General features: G+C 39.1%; 1 protein-coding gene, 1 long non-coding RNA gene and 1 pseudogene across 6 annotated transcripts in view; all 3 read right to left on the bottom strand.

Annotated features, from left to right (window-relative positions):
• The window catches only part of PXK (PX domain containing serine/threonine kinase like), a 108,457-nt gene that overhangs the window by 7,340 nt on the left and 82,837 nt on the right, over window positions 1-18,280 (bottom strand). The window lies entirely within an intron of this gene.
• On the bottom strand, window positions 2,675-7,148 carry LOC115937189 (cytochrome c oxidase subunit 6C pseudogene; annotated as a pseudogene).
• Window positions 12,160-17,639, bottom strand: LOC145721502 (uncharacterized). The gene is made up of 2 exons (XR_014145226.1): window positions 13,660-17,639; window positions 12,160-13,554 (listed from the first exon to the last, which is right to left on the bottom strand). It is a non-coding gene; the product is annotated as an uncharacterized LOC145721502 (long non-coding RNA).

The raw sequence follows: 18,280 nt of genomic DNA, 5'->3' as shown, positions 1-18,280 counted from the left end.
ATATGTAAATGATGGAAGCCAGTAAAATAGTGACCTAGATTAAGAAAATCATTTCTATGAGCCCTGAAATTCTCTGCATGTTAATCAATATATAGCTTTTTAAAAATATTATTCAGAATTTTAAGACCATTCAGGTGTTCTATTGACCATTCCAACATTTTTTTTTAAAGTAATCTCTACACCCAGCATGGGGCTTGAACTCATGACCCAGAGACCAAAAGTCACATGTTCTACGGACGGAGCCAGCCAGCAACACCTATCCTAACACTTTTTATTGCATGCCTTCTATGTGCTAGATGCTAGATAAATGTTCATTTAGAGATTCTAGTCAAGCTGCTTTGTGTATTTACATCATAAATATTTTTTAAAGGAATGTGATGATTTAAACACAGTAACACACAGGAGAGTATGGTTATGCGCTCGCACGCAGGCGTTGCCCCTAAGAACCAGAATTCAGAAAAGGGAGAGAAGTCGTGATTGGATGATGAGGGATTTGGCCACATGAGGGGGGGAATTTAGATAGGCAGAGAAGATGGGAGGATGGTTCTAGCAAAAACAGAGCAGAGGCCAAGAAACAACTGGAAAACCTGCATCCTTACCACCACTAGCGAGCCACTGAATCAACTCTCATGCCTTTGGATACATTTTCTCACTATTTGTGTCAATTTGGGTGAACATTTTCCTTGCAACTGAAAATATCCTATTGATACATTGTCATTAAGCTGCACTGTAAACATGAATTCCTAAATGCACCTAAAAAGAATGGGGCACCTGACTGGCTCAGTCAGTAGAGCATGTTAACTCTGGATCTCAGGGTCATGAGTTCAAGCCCTGTGTTAGGTGTAGAGCTTACTTTAAAAATAACAATAAGTAGGCGCCTGGGTGGCTCAGTTGGTTAAGCGACTGCCTTCGGCTCAGGTCATGATCCTGGAGTCCCAGGATCGAGTCCCACATCGGGCTCCCCACTCAGTGGGGAGTCTGCTTCTCCCTCTGACCCTCTCCCCTCTCATGCTCTCTCTCACTCTCTCTCTCTCAAATAAATAAATAAAATCTTAAAAAAAAATAAATAACAATAAGTAAGTCAAATAAAGGGATGGCATCCTTAAGAGAGTTTTCAGAAGGATCTTAAGTTTAAATTGACTAGAATACTCTGCTGTGGTTGATTTAATTAGCAAAGATGGGAACTAGAATTTGAGTGCCTACAATTATGTACACTCTCAATATCCCAGAGGTGGCTTTTATTATTGCTCTCTTTTTATGGACATTTTGTGGAGACTCAGAGAGGCATGCAGACCAGCTCAGTTCACACAAATAGCAAGTGTCCGAGCCAGGATTTAAAAGCCAGGTCTGATTTAAAAGCCAGGTCCGACTTGCCAAAACCCTACAGGGCATCCCATCCTGAGTGAATGTGGATGGGAGCTGGGAAGTCAAAACAAAGGAAGAGTTGAAGGAGTCTCAGTAGGCAAACAAACAGAAATTTAAGCAGAACTAGAAGGGATTTTTCTCTCTTTCTTTTTCTTTTAAGTAAACTCTACCCCCAGCATGGGGCTCGAACTCACAATCCCAAGATCAGGAGTAACATGCTCTACCAACTGAGCCAGCCAGGGGCCCCTGAAAGGTTCTTCTTACTTTTTATATAAGACAATGCTGTCAGCAACCTCTCACTTTTTCTGCCACATCCAAACCAGACACAAAAGTATTTGAAAATGCGAAACTGCTCATGAGATGTACAATCCCAACAAGTATTTATTGAGCTGGAGTAACTACGGGTGCTGTTTTATAGTCCCACTGAGAGAAGAGCTGGACTATTGTACAAACTCTATGAAAACAGAATTTTCAAATGCCACACTAGACTTACAGGTCTGACATTTTTTTTCAAAAGCATCTAAGACGCACTGCTTAGAAGTAAGGATTTGGACTCTAGTGTCAGAAGACCGAGATTCAAATCCCAGCTCTCCTACTACTTGCCATGTGACCTTGAGCAGTTTTCTTATCTCGCTGAGCCTCAGTTTTCTGATCTTTAAAATGGAAATAATAATAGTACTTAGTTCAGGGGCGCCTGGGTGGCTCAGTCGGTTAAGCATCTGCCTTTGACTCAGGTCATGATCTCAGGGTCTGGGATGGAGCCCCACATGGGGCTCCCCACTCAGCTTCTCCCTCTTCCTTTGCCCCTCCCCCTCCCCACTCTTGCGCACTCTCTCTTCTAAATAAATAAATTTTAAAAATAGTACTTTGTGGGGCGCCTGGGTGGCTCAGTTGGTTAAGCTACTGCCTTCGGCTCAGGTCATGATCCTGGAGTCCCAGGATCGAGTCCCGCATCGGGCTCCCTGCTCGGCAGGGAGTCTGCTTCTCCTTCTGATCCTCCCCCTTTCATGCTCTCTGTCTCCCATTCTCTCTCTCAGATAAATAAATAAAAAAAAAAATCTTTAAAAAAAAAAAAATAGTTCTTTGTTCAGGGGTGCCTGGGTGGCTCAGTCGGTTAAGCGTCTGCCTTCGGCTCAGGTCATGATCCCAGGGTCCTGGGATCGAGCCCCGCATCTGACTCCCTGCTCTGCGGGAAGCCTTCTCCCTCTCCCACTCCCCCTGCTTGTGTTCCCTCTCTCGCTGTGTCTCTCTCTGTCAAATAAATAAATAAAATCTTATAAAAAAAAACAGTACTTAGTTCAAAAGGCAAGTATGCTGATTAGATCAGATAATGCTGGGTTCAGAACTTACTCAATAGAGGTTAGAGAATATTATTTTTTGTCATTTTACTATTCCTCTTGAAAAAATAAATGCCTATAATCTCTCATGTACCAACACAGAGCTGGAGCAAAGGGAGAGCTGGCTGGCAGCCTGGATTATGCAGGAGGGTGTTAATCCACACTGTTGGTTCTTCCTGTATCTTCCTTCTCCCTTCCTCCTATTCAAGAAGGGAGCTGATTCTAGGAATACTGACTGGAGTCTGGAAGCCTGTGGAAGGTGGTGCAGCCAGCCACGGGGACAACCTCAGAAAGATTCCTGGGGCCCAATAATGTCGAGAAGAGAGCAGAGGACCCTGGAGCCACGGGGGCCAGGTGGACAGGCCCACCCTCGGCCCACCATGTGACTGATGACCCAGAGCCAGAGTCATCCCTGTCCCTCACCCTGGCCTTCCTTAAACCCTCAGCACGGTGTGATACTCAGTATGTGTGGCTGAGGAGTGGGGAGTAAATGCCCAGGGAAGACTTCAGTTAGAGGTTTGACACCAGCTAAGAAAGGGGGAGGCCTGCACTGAGGGGAGTTCTAGGAAAGAAAGCCTTACTCCTTGTCCACCTGACCTGGAGACTGAGAGTCATACGAGCTACGGCAAGAAGAATTCAGAGTTGCATGTTCCTAGGACTTTGGGGTGGATACAAGGTCCACAGATTCTAGCAAGGAATAGAAAAGAAGGCAAACCTGTAATCGAGCCTATGAACCCATCATCTGTTGGCCAGCATGGTGGCGGCAGCTGTCCAGAGGCCTCTGGTCTGGGTTTGAGCACAAACAAGGAAGCAAATGAGGTAGGAGAGGAACATATAAACACACCTGGCCGAAAACTGCCACCATTCACAGTCTTTCCCACCCGGTTCTTACCAAGTCCCGAGATTGGGGTTTGCAGCTAGGGTTTAGCAATTAAAGCTGAGATGTTGCAACACCTTTCCAGTTTGAAGTGGTGAAGGCATAAGGCCTATGAATTTGTGGATTTGATACCACAGCCTTCTGTGCAAACAGGTGACTCATTCTGCCCCCTCCAAGGCGGGGGGTGTGGAGGGGAGCCAGCTCTGGTTTCACTATTATCCCCCCAAGCCCCACTATGAATGTCAGTTCTTTCCCAGAAGCAAATTGAACCACCAAATCTCTTTAAATCAGTGCTGACAGCCTAACCCCGAGTTTATGAAGCTGCAGGCCACAGAGGAGGCCCTCGGCTCCAGGGCTGCACCATGTGGGGTGAGTGTCTCTGACTTGAATGAACCAGAGCCTAGATTTCACTATTTTCATCACCTTAACATTTACATTCGGAGAGCCTGGGGAAACAGATCTTTGAGACAGAACATTAACCTTTGCTATAGCAAAGTCTTGGCTGTCTTTAAGCCTCCAACAAAAAAATGCTACTCCTTATATCCATTCTAGCCTCGAGTCTCCTGGAAAGGTCAAAACACGGGAGGAGCCCTGACAGCAGTGAAATCTCAGGAAATCTTAGAGCTTACAGGGACTGTAGTGACCATCTAAAGTCCACTCTAGCACTTTATGCATGAATAAACTCAAGCTGAGGAGGTGGGGGCAGTTACAGAACTTTTTGCAAAGTCACATTACTGGATAGTCAATGAACTGTGACTGGAAATCATGTTACCTGACCATTCACTATAATGAACATCTGTTGGTTACTACACTTGACCCTTGAGCAAAGCATGGGTTAGGGGCACTGCCCCTGTGCAGTTGAAAATCTGAGTATAACTTTTGACTCCCCCCAAAATTTAACTCCTAATAGCCTACTGTTGACAGAAGCCTTACTGGTAACATAAAGTCAATCAACAGATTATGTTATATAAATATATATATATAACATATGTACACTGCATTCTTACAATAAAGTACAGAAAATGTTAAGAAAATCATAAGAGAAGATAGATTTATAGTATTGTGCTGTATTTATAGGAAAAAAAGTCTACTTATAAGTGAAATTGAACCTACACACACAGTTCATGCCCCATGTTGTTCAAGGGTCAACTGTATATGGAGACCTCTGTAGTTGTGTGTCTCACAGGGGGAACAGGCTTCAACTTCTCCTATGGAAGTCAGAGAGGTCCCAAATCCCTCTCCCACTTCCTGGAAGCAGGGAGATAACCTAAGCTCAGCCACCAGGACACTCTCACCTAGCCCTATGATAATGTCCAACCTGCCTATGGCCACCATATTGCTCTGCCCTAGGAACAGACTACTCTGAGCAGAGCCATATGTCCTAATGATAAATTTACCTGGTGATCAGTTCACTCACTGACCAGTTTGCATTATGAACAGTTTATCTAAAATTCAAGCCTCTTTTGAGTATTTTTGCATTCATCTGGCTGCCGTGTTTTTGTTTTTGTTTCTGCCACGTTTCGGGCCTTTTTATGGATTTAAAAATTTAATTTCCTCTAAGGGTTTTTTTTCCTCTGCTAAATTTTGTATCTGTGTGTGGGTGTGTGTCTGTGTGAGCCTGCACCCAATGTGGGGCTTGAGCTCATGACCCCAAGATCAAGAGTCGCATACTCTACCGACTGAGCCAGCCAGGTGCCCTGTAAATCTTGTATTTCTGATTAAGTGTTTATGAAATGTGTCACCTTTTATAAACAATAAAATTGTTTACTGTTGTGGGAGTCTTTTAGTAGTATTTGAACCTTCCAACACACTGTAAGGGACTTTTTTTACAAGTTTGTATAGACTCTTTCTTCAAAGTTGTGTGCTCACAGCAAGAGACCCTTACTGAATCTGATATTCAAGGTATTAAATTCAGAATAATCCTAAGTTTTAAGCACAAAATGGAGTGCCCTTGGTCAGCACTTGATTTTACTTTAGCAATGAGATGAGAACAGCACAGCTCCTAACAATTAATGATAACTAATGTCTGGCTACAATGAATAAGAAAATACTAGAGCAAATGTATAATACTGGGTTCATATTCCATTCAAGTCCATAAACAAGTATTGAGTTTGACTATAATAATAAAACAATTAACATTTCTCAAAGGCCAAATACACGCCAAAGGCCAGGTTGAACACTGTACTATTTTTTTTTTTTTTACTGTCCACAGTATTTATTACTTGTTTTTTTTATCAAGAGAAACTATTCCATAACCCAGTATTCATGTTTCATAGCTCAGGAACACAGGTCAGTGACAAACTTCCATGGAACCCAACCCAAAGAAATTCTTTACATTCCAAAATCACTTTGTACTCTGAAAGATACCGACCTTCATCTCTTCAAAATCTTTCATGGAATCATAATTTCTGTAGAAATCTGCATATGCCTTCTTTCTTGGTTCAGCCACAGCAAACTTATAGAAAGCTGCAACCCCCAGGGATACAGCGAATGCTCCAACAAAATGAAATCGCAGACGCTTGGCCAGAAAGCCTTGCATCGGAGGTTTTGTCAAAACACTGAAGTTATAGTGGTCATTCTCCTCAACACCAGCCTCAAACCCAACGTCCTTCCTAACTGATACTTGAACACTGTACTTAACGTTTTCTCTTTGAATCGTGCTCTCTCAGGGCAGGGCTTCCTCTTTGTTCACCGCTATATCCCCAGCCAGCCTAGAGCAGACACCCAATGGCCCTGTTGGCTGGTCCTGCTTATTATTTATCATCTCAAATGTAAAGGTGAGTAAATTCAGGCTCAAGAGTTGTCATTTGTCCAAGGACGTCAGGAAGGGCAGCATGACCCTGAAGCCTGGACTCCTTACACAAAGGAACGTGACCTCACCTGTGTACTCTCACAACGAAAGCCTGAAGGGTAGGGTGAATGTGGATAGACCACTCAAAAGTTTTAATGCTGTTTAGTGCTGGGGAGCTGGGGACAGGGTATATGGGTACAGAGGTCCCTGGGAGGGTATGGTTCTGACATGACTCTCTAAAGTCTCTACAGGAATGTTACTGGGGGTAAGAACATTCCAGAATAAGCCCAAGGTTCCTGGGGAGACTTGGGACAGAATTCAAGCTGGGGTCAGAGGTCAGGGGTATACCCATGTGGCCTGTGCAAAGTGTTATAGCTTTCCAAAAAAAGGTTAGCTTGATGGCAAAGGAAGAGTCATTCTGAAAACCTGACACAATAAACATGGGACTTTATGGGCCAGCAAAGAGATTAGTTTTCACCTCTCTTCTTTTCTTCACCTAATAGATACTAAATTTATTTTCTCTAGAAATTGAAAGTGTCTCAGATTCTCCTGTGCCTTTGGCCTAGTGCCATGGGCTAACAGTAGTCAATAACATTTTGTGTAACAAGAAAACTGTAGTTGGGAATGTAAAATGGTACAGCACTGTGGAAAATGATTTGGCAGTTTCTAGAAAACTAAGCATACACTTATCCTACAACCCAGCAGTTGCAGTCCTGGGCATTTATCCCAGAGGAATGAAAACTTATGTTCACACAAAAACCTGTACATGATGGTACATAGTGGCTTTATTTGTAATAACCCCAAACTGGAAACAGCCAAAATGTCCTACAATAGGTGAGTGATTAAACCAACTGTGGTACACCCATACTGCATGGAATAATATTTAACCATAAAAAGAACAAACTACTGATACAGGGAACAACTTGGATGGATCTCAAGGACATTGTGCTAAGTGGGGGAAAAAAAAAAAAAAACTCTCCGATCTCCTGCTGTATGATTCCATTTATATAAAATTCTCAAAATGAGAAAAGGAGCCCTGATTAGTAGTTACCAGGGGTAGGGAAGGATGGGTGTGACTGTAATAGGGTAGCACTAGTGAGCTCTTTGTAGTGACACAACAGTTCCTGTGGTTACTCCAATATACAGAGGTGATAAAATAGCGTACAAACACATCATACCAATGCCAGTGTCCTGGTTTTACTATAGTTCCCGGAGCCATAACCACTGGCGAAACTAGATGAAGGGTTCAAGGACCTCTCTGTACTATCTTTGCAACTTCCTGTGAATACATAATTATTTCAAAATAGAAAGTTTTAAAAAAAGAAAAGAAAATTGTAGTTGAAAGCATCGCCTGATTTCCCAAATTTCCCTTCTACACCATTCTGAAGAAATTCTAGTCAAGTGGAAGGATGCTCATGCCTCTCATATAGAGAAGTCTTCTTTATTCCTTTTACAGCTTCATAATATTCCGTTTCATGTCTGTATCATATATATTTTTTCATCTAAACCCTGAATGTTTATTTCCATCTTTTGCTATTGTAAAGTCATTATATTATTATAAATAGCTACCACGAACACCTCATGCATAAATTTCACCCATTTCTTCTATGACTATGTTTGCAGTACAAATTCTTTGAAGTGGCAAAACTTGTTTTCTTAACAACTATGCTGTATTGCTATATTTATTCTATATTTTAAGCAACATATAAACTTTTTTCAAGGAGCCTCATTTTTGAAAATAGATATTTATGCACACATTCTTAATGGCAAAAGTTTTTAGTCTACTTCAAGTTATACATATTCAACATTAATAAAACATTTCTATTTAACTTAAACTAGTCATTTATCTATTGGAGTTTATTTAAATTTTTTTTAATTTTTAAAAAAATATTCATTTATTAGGGAGAGAGAGAGCACAAGTGGGAGGAAGGGCAGAGGGAGAAGGCAAATCAGGCTCTCCACTGAGCAGGGAGCCCCCAGTGCCTGGAAGGGCCAGATCCCAGGACCCTGGGATCACAACCTGAGCCGAAGGCAGCCACTTAACTGACTGAGCCACCCAGGTGCCCCTCAAATACATTTTTAAAAAAGATTTTATTTATTTATTTATTTATTTATTTATTTGAGAGACAGAGCGAGAGCGAGAGCACACGCAGGGGAAGTGGCAGAGGAAGAGGGAGAAGCAGACCCCCAGCTGAGTAGGGAGCCCCACATGGGGCTCTAGACCAGGACCTCTGAGATCATGACCTGGAGGAAGGCAGTCACTTAACCAACTGAGCCACCCAGCTGCCCCTTAAATACATATTTTTAAAGATTTTCTTTTAAGTAATCTCTACACCAATGTGGAGCTTGAACCAACAACCCCCAGATCAAGAGTCCCATGCTCTAGGGACTGAGCCAGTCAGGTGTCCCAATTTAAATGCATTTTTATTTTTATTATTATTATTATTATTTTTAAAAGATTTTATTTATTTATTTGAGAGAGAGAATGAGATAGAGAGAGCATGAGAGGGGGGGAGGGTCAGAGGGAGAAGCAGACTCCCTGCTGAGCAGGGAGCCCGATGCGGGACTCGATCCCAGGACTCCAGGATCATGACCTGAGCCGAAGGCAGTTGCTTAACCAACTGAGCCACCCAGGCGCCCTAAATGCATTTTTAAAGTTATACACTCACTATTATGATACAGTTCATTTTTACACAGATCCAGAGAAAATGTGAAATCCTGCCTACCTAAATATAACAACTACACATAGAATAAGACTGGTGTTATTAATTCAGAGACATCTCTTCCAACCCAGTATTATAAATAGGTTCTAATATATTAAACAAAATAGTTTTCCTTCAGCTAAAAAAAACATTTTTTTAAATCTAGTCAAGTAATCAGCATCAGAATGTTTGGGATGCTATGCCGCGCCTGGAAATGGGGAGTTGTATCCATCCTTTAAAAGTTCACGGTACAACGTGTGGGTGAAGCTTTCTGGGCAACCTTTCCCTCTTTCAGCCTTTGCTGCTGCGAAGCCAAAATCTGGGCTCTTAGGCTGAGTTTTGCAACCCACAGAAAATGTGGCTAAGGCCAGAGAACAGACGTATTTATACTTTCGGAGGCCCCACGTTTCACGAGTCACGTGGCTGCCCTGACACGGGCTTCTGCGCCTCCTGCAGTTTGCTGCCGCCAGTCAAGTGGAGCGGGCGCCCTCTAGGGCTGAGCCTCGGGAATAAAACAGTCACCGCCACGTGGGAAAGGGATTGGGGGAATTCACCTGGATGGCTTTTCCTCAACAGCTACGCTTCTAAAGCTTCCAGAAACTAAATTCTATCAGGGCAGTACCAGAAATAACCCAATGGACCAATGCGTGTGCGTACGAGTGCGTGCATGCGGACACACCCATAATATCCCCCTTTAAGACCCCTAAAAGTTTGTCCCATTCAAACAAGGTTCATCACAGCATTGTTTGTAATGGAGAAACTGGAAATATCAATTTTTTAAAAAAGAAATATTTAAATCACTCTTTGTTTCTTTCCCTTGCTGATCACTAATCCAGATATTCCAGTTTTGGTGATTGCTATTTCAATCAAAATTCTATCAAGATTTTTTTTTGTAGATGCAGATAAGCTGATTGTAAAATAATTTTGAAAAAGAAGAGTAACGTTGGAGGACTTACACTGTTCGATTTTAAAAACGATTACACAGCTTCAGTAATTAAGACTATAATATTGAAGGGATAAACATAGAGATCAATGGAACAGAAGAGATAGTCCCAACTACAGACCCACACAAAACAGTCAATTGATTTATGTACAAAGGTGCAAAGTCAACTCAATGGAGAAAAGATGGTCTTTTTACCAAATGATGTTGAAACAAATGGACACCATCTGCAAAAAAAGAAAACTTGAGACCTAAACCTCACACCTTAAACAAAAATTAACTCAAAATGGGTCATTGATCTAAATGTAAAACTATAAAACCTTAAAGGTTTTTTTTTAAGATTTTATTTTTTTTTTTTTTGACAGAGAGATAGAGAGCACAAGCAGGCAGAGAGGCAGGCAGAGGGAGAGGGAGAAGCAGACTCCCCGCTGAGCAGGGAGCCTGACATGGGGCTCGATCCCAGGACCCTGAGATCATGACCTGAGCCAAAGGCAGCCACTTAACTGACTGAGCCACCCAGGAGCCCCTAAAACTATAAAACTTTAGAAGGAAACATCAGAGAAAACCTTTGCAATCTGGTGTTAGGCAAGGAGTTCTTAGATAAGATACCAAAATGTGACCCATAAAAGAAAAATTTGGTAAATTGAATTTCATCAAAATTTAAACCTTTTTCTCTACAAAAGACACTGTTAAGAAAATGAAGAGATACGCCACAGACTGTGAGAAAATATTTGCAAGTTAGTTATCCAACAAAGAACTTGTATCCAGAATATATATGTAACTCAACTGTAAGAAAATTTCAAATGACCTAATAAAAAATGGGCAAAGGATTTAAACAGGTTATTTCATCAAAGATGACATACAAATGGCCAATAAGTCTTTGAAGAGATGTTCAACATCATTAGCCATTAGGGAATGCAAATTAAAACAATGATGATATCACTACACACCTAACAGAAAGGCAAAAAAGCAAAAAGAACAAACAAATGATACTACCAAGCGTTGGTGAGGATATGGAGTGTCTGGAACTCTCATACACTGGTGGTGAGAATACAAAATGGTACAGCCACTCCAGAAAGCAGTTTGACAATTTCTTAAAAGTTAAATACGCACACCATATGACCCAGTAATCCCAATCTCACACCATAGAGAAATACCAACATATGTTTACACAAAACTCCGTTAAAAAAATTTTGTATTAGCTCTATCCAGCATTGCCAAAAACTGGGAACAATTCAAAAGTCCCTCAACAAGTAAATGGATAAACCAGCTGTGGTACATGCATACAACAGAATACTACTCAGCAAGAACAAAGAATGAACTTTTTTTTTTTTTTAAAGATTTTATTTATTTATTTGACAGAGAGAGACACACAGAGAGAGGGAACACAAGCAGGGGGAGTGGGAGAGGGAGAAGCAGGCTTCCCGCCGAGCAGGGAGCCCGATGCGGGGCTCGATCCCAGGACTCTGGGATCATGACCTGAGCCGAAGGCAGATGCCCAACGACTGAGCCACCCAGGCGCCCCCAAAGAATGAACTATTAATACACATGGCAACTTGGATGAATCTCAAAGGTATTATGTGAGTGAAAGAAGTCAGTCTCAGAAAGTTATATACTGTTTGATTTCATTTATATAACATTCTGGAAAAGGGAATAGTATGGCAACAAACACAGATTAGTGGTTATTAGGGATGGGAGGAAGGAGTGGGCTTCGTGAGGACAGTAGGAGGGAGTTTTGGGGGTCATAGGACTGTTCTGTATCCTCATTGTGGTTGTCAGCTTCAAAACTCATAGAGCTGGACACACACACACACAATTTTACTGTATGCTCACTTAAAAAATATATTTTTAAAAAGCTAATCTTCATGTAAACAAAGGGAGATACAGTCTTACATGCTTATACGCAAGTGGTCCTTCTTGTAAATACACAGAAGAAATGAGTCATAGTGGCTGTTGAGGTGGGGAGAGGAAGCAAGGTATCCAAGGTGGGGGAGGGGAGGGCAATTACTTTATACCTTCCTGTACTTGAGTTTTTTTTCCTATAATGAAATAAATTTCCTACTCAAAAATATTTTTGAAATTCAAAATAAAATATAAAACATAAAGGCATATGGATATATGGGAAAGAAATACATAAAAATAATAAATAGTATTTTGATCACAATTGAGATTTATTATAAATCTTCCTTTTATTTTTAAATCTCATGTAAGCTACTACACATTCTCCTTTCCAGGCATTTTTCTAACCACATACATACTTTTAGATAAAATTGGGATTATATTTCAAACTATTTTTATTCTGCTTTTTTCATTTAATATTATTTCATAAATACTTTTGCATACTATTTAATTCTTTAAAGATAGAATTTCAGGTATTATGTAATATTTCAACATCTGAATATACCCTAATTTATCTAAGTATTTTCCCAGATATTTAAATAGTTGAAAAATTGTCCTACTATATGAATATTTTCACATAAATTAATCAAAAGCAACCAAGATTTAAGAGGATAAATCCTTACAAGTAGAATAACTAGGCCAAAGGAATATGGATATATTATAATATGTAAACACCTTTATTTGTATGTATGAACATATTTATTTGAAGGTTCTTGAGATCGACTAACAAACTGTTTTCCAGAAACACTGGAACAATTAATACTGTGTATGAGTGTCCATTTCCCTGAACCCTTACAAGTATTAGATAAACTTTGTTAAATCTTTAGTAATTTGAAGGGCCAAGAAATGAGGTCTCATCGATTCTTTGATTTCTATTCCTTTGGGTATGAGTGAAGTCAGACATAATTCATGGTTTTGTTTTATTTTTTTGACATAATTCATGTTTGCTAGTCATTTCTACTACTTTGTGAAGTGTCTCTTCACGCTCTTTGCCCATTTTCCATTGGGATATTAGTGTTTTCTCCTTATTTCTTAGGAATTCTTCATGTATTAAATATTTATATAAATTTATGCCATTTCTGTGACAAAGATTTTCCCAGTATGTTATTTGGCTTGTAATTTTATGAACTATGCATGTTAATTAACAATCAACTAAAGTAATGTATTCTCATTATTTAAAAAATCATACTACATAAAAGGTATAAAAAGTAAAACATTCCTTGATCTCTATTAGTCAAATTCTACCCTTCCACCATTTAGCTTCTCTTCACAATTTCTCATGAATTCTTTCAAAACACTTTTTTTATGAGTATATATATTTACTCCTGTATTTTATTTAGACAAATGGGATTCCATTTTCTTAGTTCATATCTAACCTTGCTTGGAGATTGTTCCCAATAAGAACATATGATATATACGTATGGATCCATACATGTAGGTCTGCCTCATTCTCCTATTTTTATTCTTTTAACAGAAGAATGATATTCCATGGAGGAGATGTAACATGCTTCATTAAACCAGTTCCCAACTGATGGATATGTGAATGCTTCTAGTTTTTCACTATTTCTGCTTTTTAAAAATTTCTTTATCCAATATTCATTTGTATATTATATTTTGGTACAGGGTTTCCCAGTTTTTGTAACCTGTGAGGAAAGATAAGGTCAGTTTCATAAAAATGTATTTATAAGATATCATAGAAACCGGAGACATTGTTGTTGATAAAATAGTAATAATCACTAATATGCCACCTGTCCCTGGAGACAAAGCATGTCTTCTCTGCTTCATCCTGAGGGAACAGAAGGAGACTTTCATTCACTGAGACTTTACATGTGAAGTTTGAATTCTGCTGTGATCACTTTCCTAAAAGAGGTTGACAGACGATAAGCACATGGAAAGGTGTTCAACATTGTTGGTAATCAAGGAAATAAAAATTAAAACCACATGATATATAAACCCACAACCAACAGGATAGCAAAATCTTAAAAACTGCTATCATCAAATGTTGGTAAAGATTTGGAGCAACTTAGTTGGTTAAGAGGCTGCCTTTGGCTCTGGTCATGATCCTGGAGTCCCGGGATCGAGTCCCTCATCGGGCTCCCTGCTCAGCAGGAAGCCTGCTTCTTCTCCCTCTCCCACTCCCCCGGCTTGTGTTCCCTCTCACGCTGTGTCTCTCTCTGTCTAAAAAAAAAAAAGAATAATGTTATAGGAATCACACTACCTGATTTTAAGAATTACAATATAGCTACAGTTATCAAGACAGTATGGTATTGGAGGAGGAGGAGGGACAGAGATATAGATCAATGGAACAGGACAGACTCCAGAAATACACCTACACAAATTTGGTCAAATGATTTTTTTACAAACATGCAAAAACAATTCAATGGAGAAAGTAGTTCTCTCAACAAATGGTATTGGAATAATTGGACATACTTAAGGAAAAAAAAATCAAAGATCTCAATCTAAACCTAAATCTTATACAAATTTTAACTCAAAATAGATCATAGATCTAAGTGGAAAACACAAAACCATAACACTTTTATAAAAAAGGAGAAAATCTTTGTATGCTGGTGTTAGGTAAAAATTTCTCATATATGATACCAAAAAGCATAATCCATAAAAGGAAAAAGTTGAAAAATTGGACTTCATCAAAATTAAAAACTTTTGCCCTGTGAAGTAACCTTACAGGATGAAAAGACAACCCATAAACTGAAGAACATATTTGCATATCACGTATCTGACAAAGGACTTGCATACAGAATCCATAAACAGTGCTCTGAACACAACAGTAAGAAAATAATCTCAATATGCAAAAATCAGTCAATGAAATAGACCACATAAACAGAATGAAGGGGGGAAACTGTGTGGCTACAGAAAAAGTGTATGCCAAAATTCAACACCCTTTCATGTTAAAAACATTTGACAAACTAGGAGTAGAAGGAAACCACTTCAACATAATAAAGGCCATATATGAAAAACCTACAGCTAACATCAGCTAACTCAATGGTGAAAAACTGAAAATTTTCCCTCTAAGATCAGGAAGAAGACAAGGATGTCTGCTTTTGCTACTTCTACTCAACATAGTATTAGAAGCTCTAGTCAGAGCAATTAGACAAGGAAAAAAAAAGGCATCCAAATTAGAAAGGAAGACATAAAATCATTTCTTTTTACAGATGGCATGATCTTATGCATAGGAAATCCTAAAGATTACACACACACACACACACACACACCTGTTAGAACTAATAAACAAATTTAGCAAATTTGCAGGATATGAAATCAGGACTCAAAAGTCACAGTTGCATTTCTATACACTGACAATGGACAATATGAAAAGGATATTAAGAAAACCATTCCACTCATAATAGCCTCCAAAAGAATAAAATAATTAGGAATTAATTTAACCAAGGAGGCTAAAGATTTAAACACTGAAAACTACAAGACATTGCTAAAGGAAATTAAAGAAGATACAAATAGGGCACCTGGGTGGCTCAGATGGTTGGGCATCTGGCCTTCGGCTTGGGTCGTGATCTCAGGGTCCTGGGATCGAGTCCTGCATCGGGCTCCTTGCTTAGCAGGGAGCCTGCTTCTCCCTCTGCCTGCCACTCCCCCTGCTTGTACTCTCCCTCTCTCTCTCTGGCAAATAAATAAATAAAATCTTTAAAAATAAATAAATAAAGAAGATACAAATAAATGAAAGATATCCCGTTTTCATAGATTGGAAGGTTTAATATTGTTAAGATGTCAATAGCACCTGAAGCAATTTACAGATCCAGTGCAGTCCCTATCAAAATCCCAATGACAGTGTTAGCAGAAATAGTAAAACCCATCCTAAAGTTCATATGGAATCTCAAGGAACTCCAAGTAGCCAAAACAACCTTGAAAAAGAATAACAAAGCTGGAGGACTCAACTTCTGATTTCAAACTTACTACCAAGCTACACTAATCAAAACAGTGTGGTACTGGGGTGCCTGGGTGGATCAGCTGGACGTCCGACTCCTGGTTTTGGCTCTGGTTGTGCTCTCAGGGTCCTGGGATTAAGCCCTGCATTGGGCTCCCTACTCAGCAGGGAATCTGCTTGTCCCTTTCCCTCTGCTTCTCCTCCTCCTCCTCTCACTCTCTCTCTCAAATAAATAGATACAATCTTAAAAAAAAAAAGTGCAAAAGAATGAAATTGGACCCACCATTACATCATATATAAAAATTAACTCAAAATCGACCAAAGACCTAAACATAAGAGCTAATACTATAAAACTCTTAGAAGAAAATATAGGAGAAATGCTTCATGATATTGAATTTAGCAATGATTTCTTAGATATGTTAAATCAGAAGCAAACGGAGACCAATCTTGAAAATTTTCTGAACTGACAAAACCAGCTTCGTCATACAAACAAAGCTTCATTTAGTTTATTTTGCAATGCTAACTCGATCTGGATAATTTCTTGCTTGCGTCCCTATAAATGAAAAGCAAAACTTGAACTGTTTCCCAAGGTTAATATGAAAATATTAACTGAAATATCACTGAAAATTGTAATATTATAACCAATCACCATGAAAAATAAACTCACTGCTTTCTCACTATATAAACTGCTTTATAACAATATACTCCTAAGACTCATGTCTTGTTTTGGTTTGAGGGCTCCCAGTTTATAAACTGTCTTTTTGGTGTGTGCACAGTAAGTTTTTACTAATTACTACTTCAGTGATTCATTGGTTTTACTTGGGCTATTTTGAATCTTTGACAGATATAATACCAAACGCACAGGCAATAAGAGAAAAAATAAGTTGGACTTTATCAAAATTAAACACTTTTGTGTAACAAGGGACACTGTCACCAGAGTGAAAAGGCAACCCAAGGAATGGGAGAAAATATTTGTAAATCATATATCTGATAAGGGATTAATATCCAGGTTATATAGAGAATTCCTGTAACTCAACAGCAACAAAACAACAACTCAGTTGAGAAATAGGCAAAAGACTTGGATAGCCATTTCTCCAAGACATACAGATGGCCAATAAGCACATGAAAAGATGATCAGTATCACTAATCATTAGGGAAATGCAAATAAAAACCATGATGAGATACTACTTCATACATATTAGGATGGCTATTAACAATTAAGCAGAAAATAATAAATGTTGGTGAGAATGTAGAGAAATTGGAACCCTTGTGCATTGCTGGTGGGAATATGCACTGGTTAATTTACAATGGAAAACAGAATGGTCTTTCCTCAAAAAAATTAATCATACTATTAACATATGATCTAGCAACACCACTTTTAGGTATATACCCCAAAGAATTAAAAGCAGGGACTCAAATAGATATTTGTACACTAATGTTCATAGCAGCATTATTCACAAATCTAAACGTTGAAAACAACCAAAATGTCCATCAACAGAAGAATGGATAAACAAAATGTGATATATGCATACACTGGAATATTATTTAACCTTAGAAAAGAATGAAATTCTGAGACAGGCTACAATATGGATAAACTTTGAAGACATTACGCTAACTGAAATGAGCTAGTCACACACACACACACACACACAGTATGATTTCACTTATATGAGGTAGAGAAGTCCAATTTATAGAGATGGAATGGTGGCTGCCAGTGGCTAGGGGAAGAGGGGAATGGAGAGTTACTGTTTAACGACTACAGAGTCTCCTTTTGGGAAAATGAAGAAGTTCTGGAGGGGTGTCTGGCTGGCTCAGCGGGTAGAGCATGCGACTCTTGATCTCAGGGTTGTAAGTTCAAGCCCCACGTCGGGTGTAGACATTACTTAAAAATTAAAAAAGAAAGAAAAAGAAAAAGTTCTGGAGATGGATGATGGTGGTAATTGAACAACAATATGAACATATTAAATGCCAATGAACTATATGCTTAAGATGGTAAATTTTATGCATGTTTTACTAAAATAAAAAACAAATAATCTAGTTAGAATATGAGCAAAAGACTTGGACACTTCGCCAAGGATGGACAGCAAGTAAGCATGTGAAAAGATGTTCAATAATCATTAACCATTAGGGAAATGCAAATTAAAAGTCATGAGGGACACTGCTACACATCTATTACAATGGCTAAAATAGAAAATATTGGTAATATCACATGCAGGCAAGGATCCAGAGCAACTGGATGTCTCATACATGGCTGGAGGTAATGTAAAATGGTATATCCACTTTGGAAAAACACTTCGATATAATCATACTGCTCAGTATTTACCTGAAGAAATGAAAAGTAATGTTTACACAAAAACCTATGAGCCAATGTTCATTGCAGCTCTACTGGTAATTGCTAAAACTGGATATAACCCAAATGTCCTTCAAGGGGTCAATGGATAAACATACAATTACTTAGCAATAGGGGCGCC

Source organism: Leptonychotes weddellii, chromosome 1 (assembly GCF_054177405.1).
Source record: "Leptonychotes weddellii isolate Sample4059 chromosome 1, ASM5417740v2, whole genome shotgun sequence".
Classification (NCBI taxonomy): Eukaryota; Metazoa; Chordata; class Mammalia; order Carnivora; family Phocidae; genus Leptonychotes; species Leptonychotes weddellii.
This window is presented reverse-complemented; position numbering and strand designations above follow the sequence as displayed.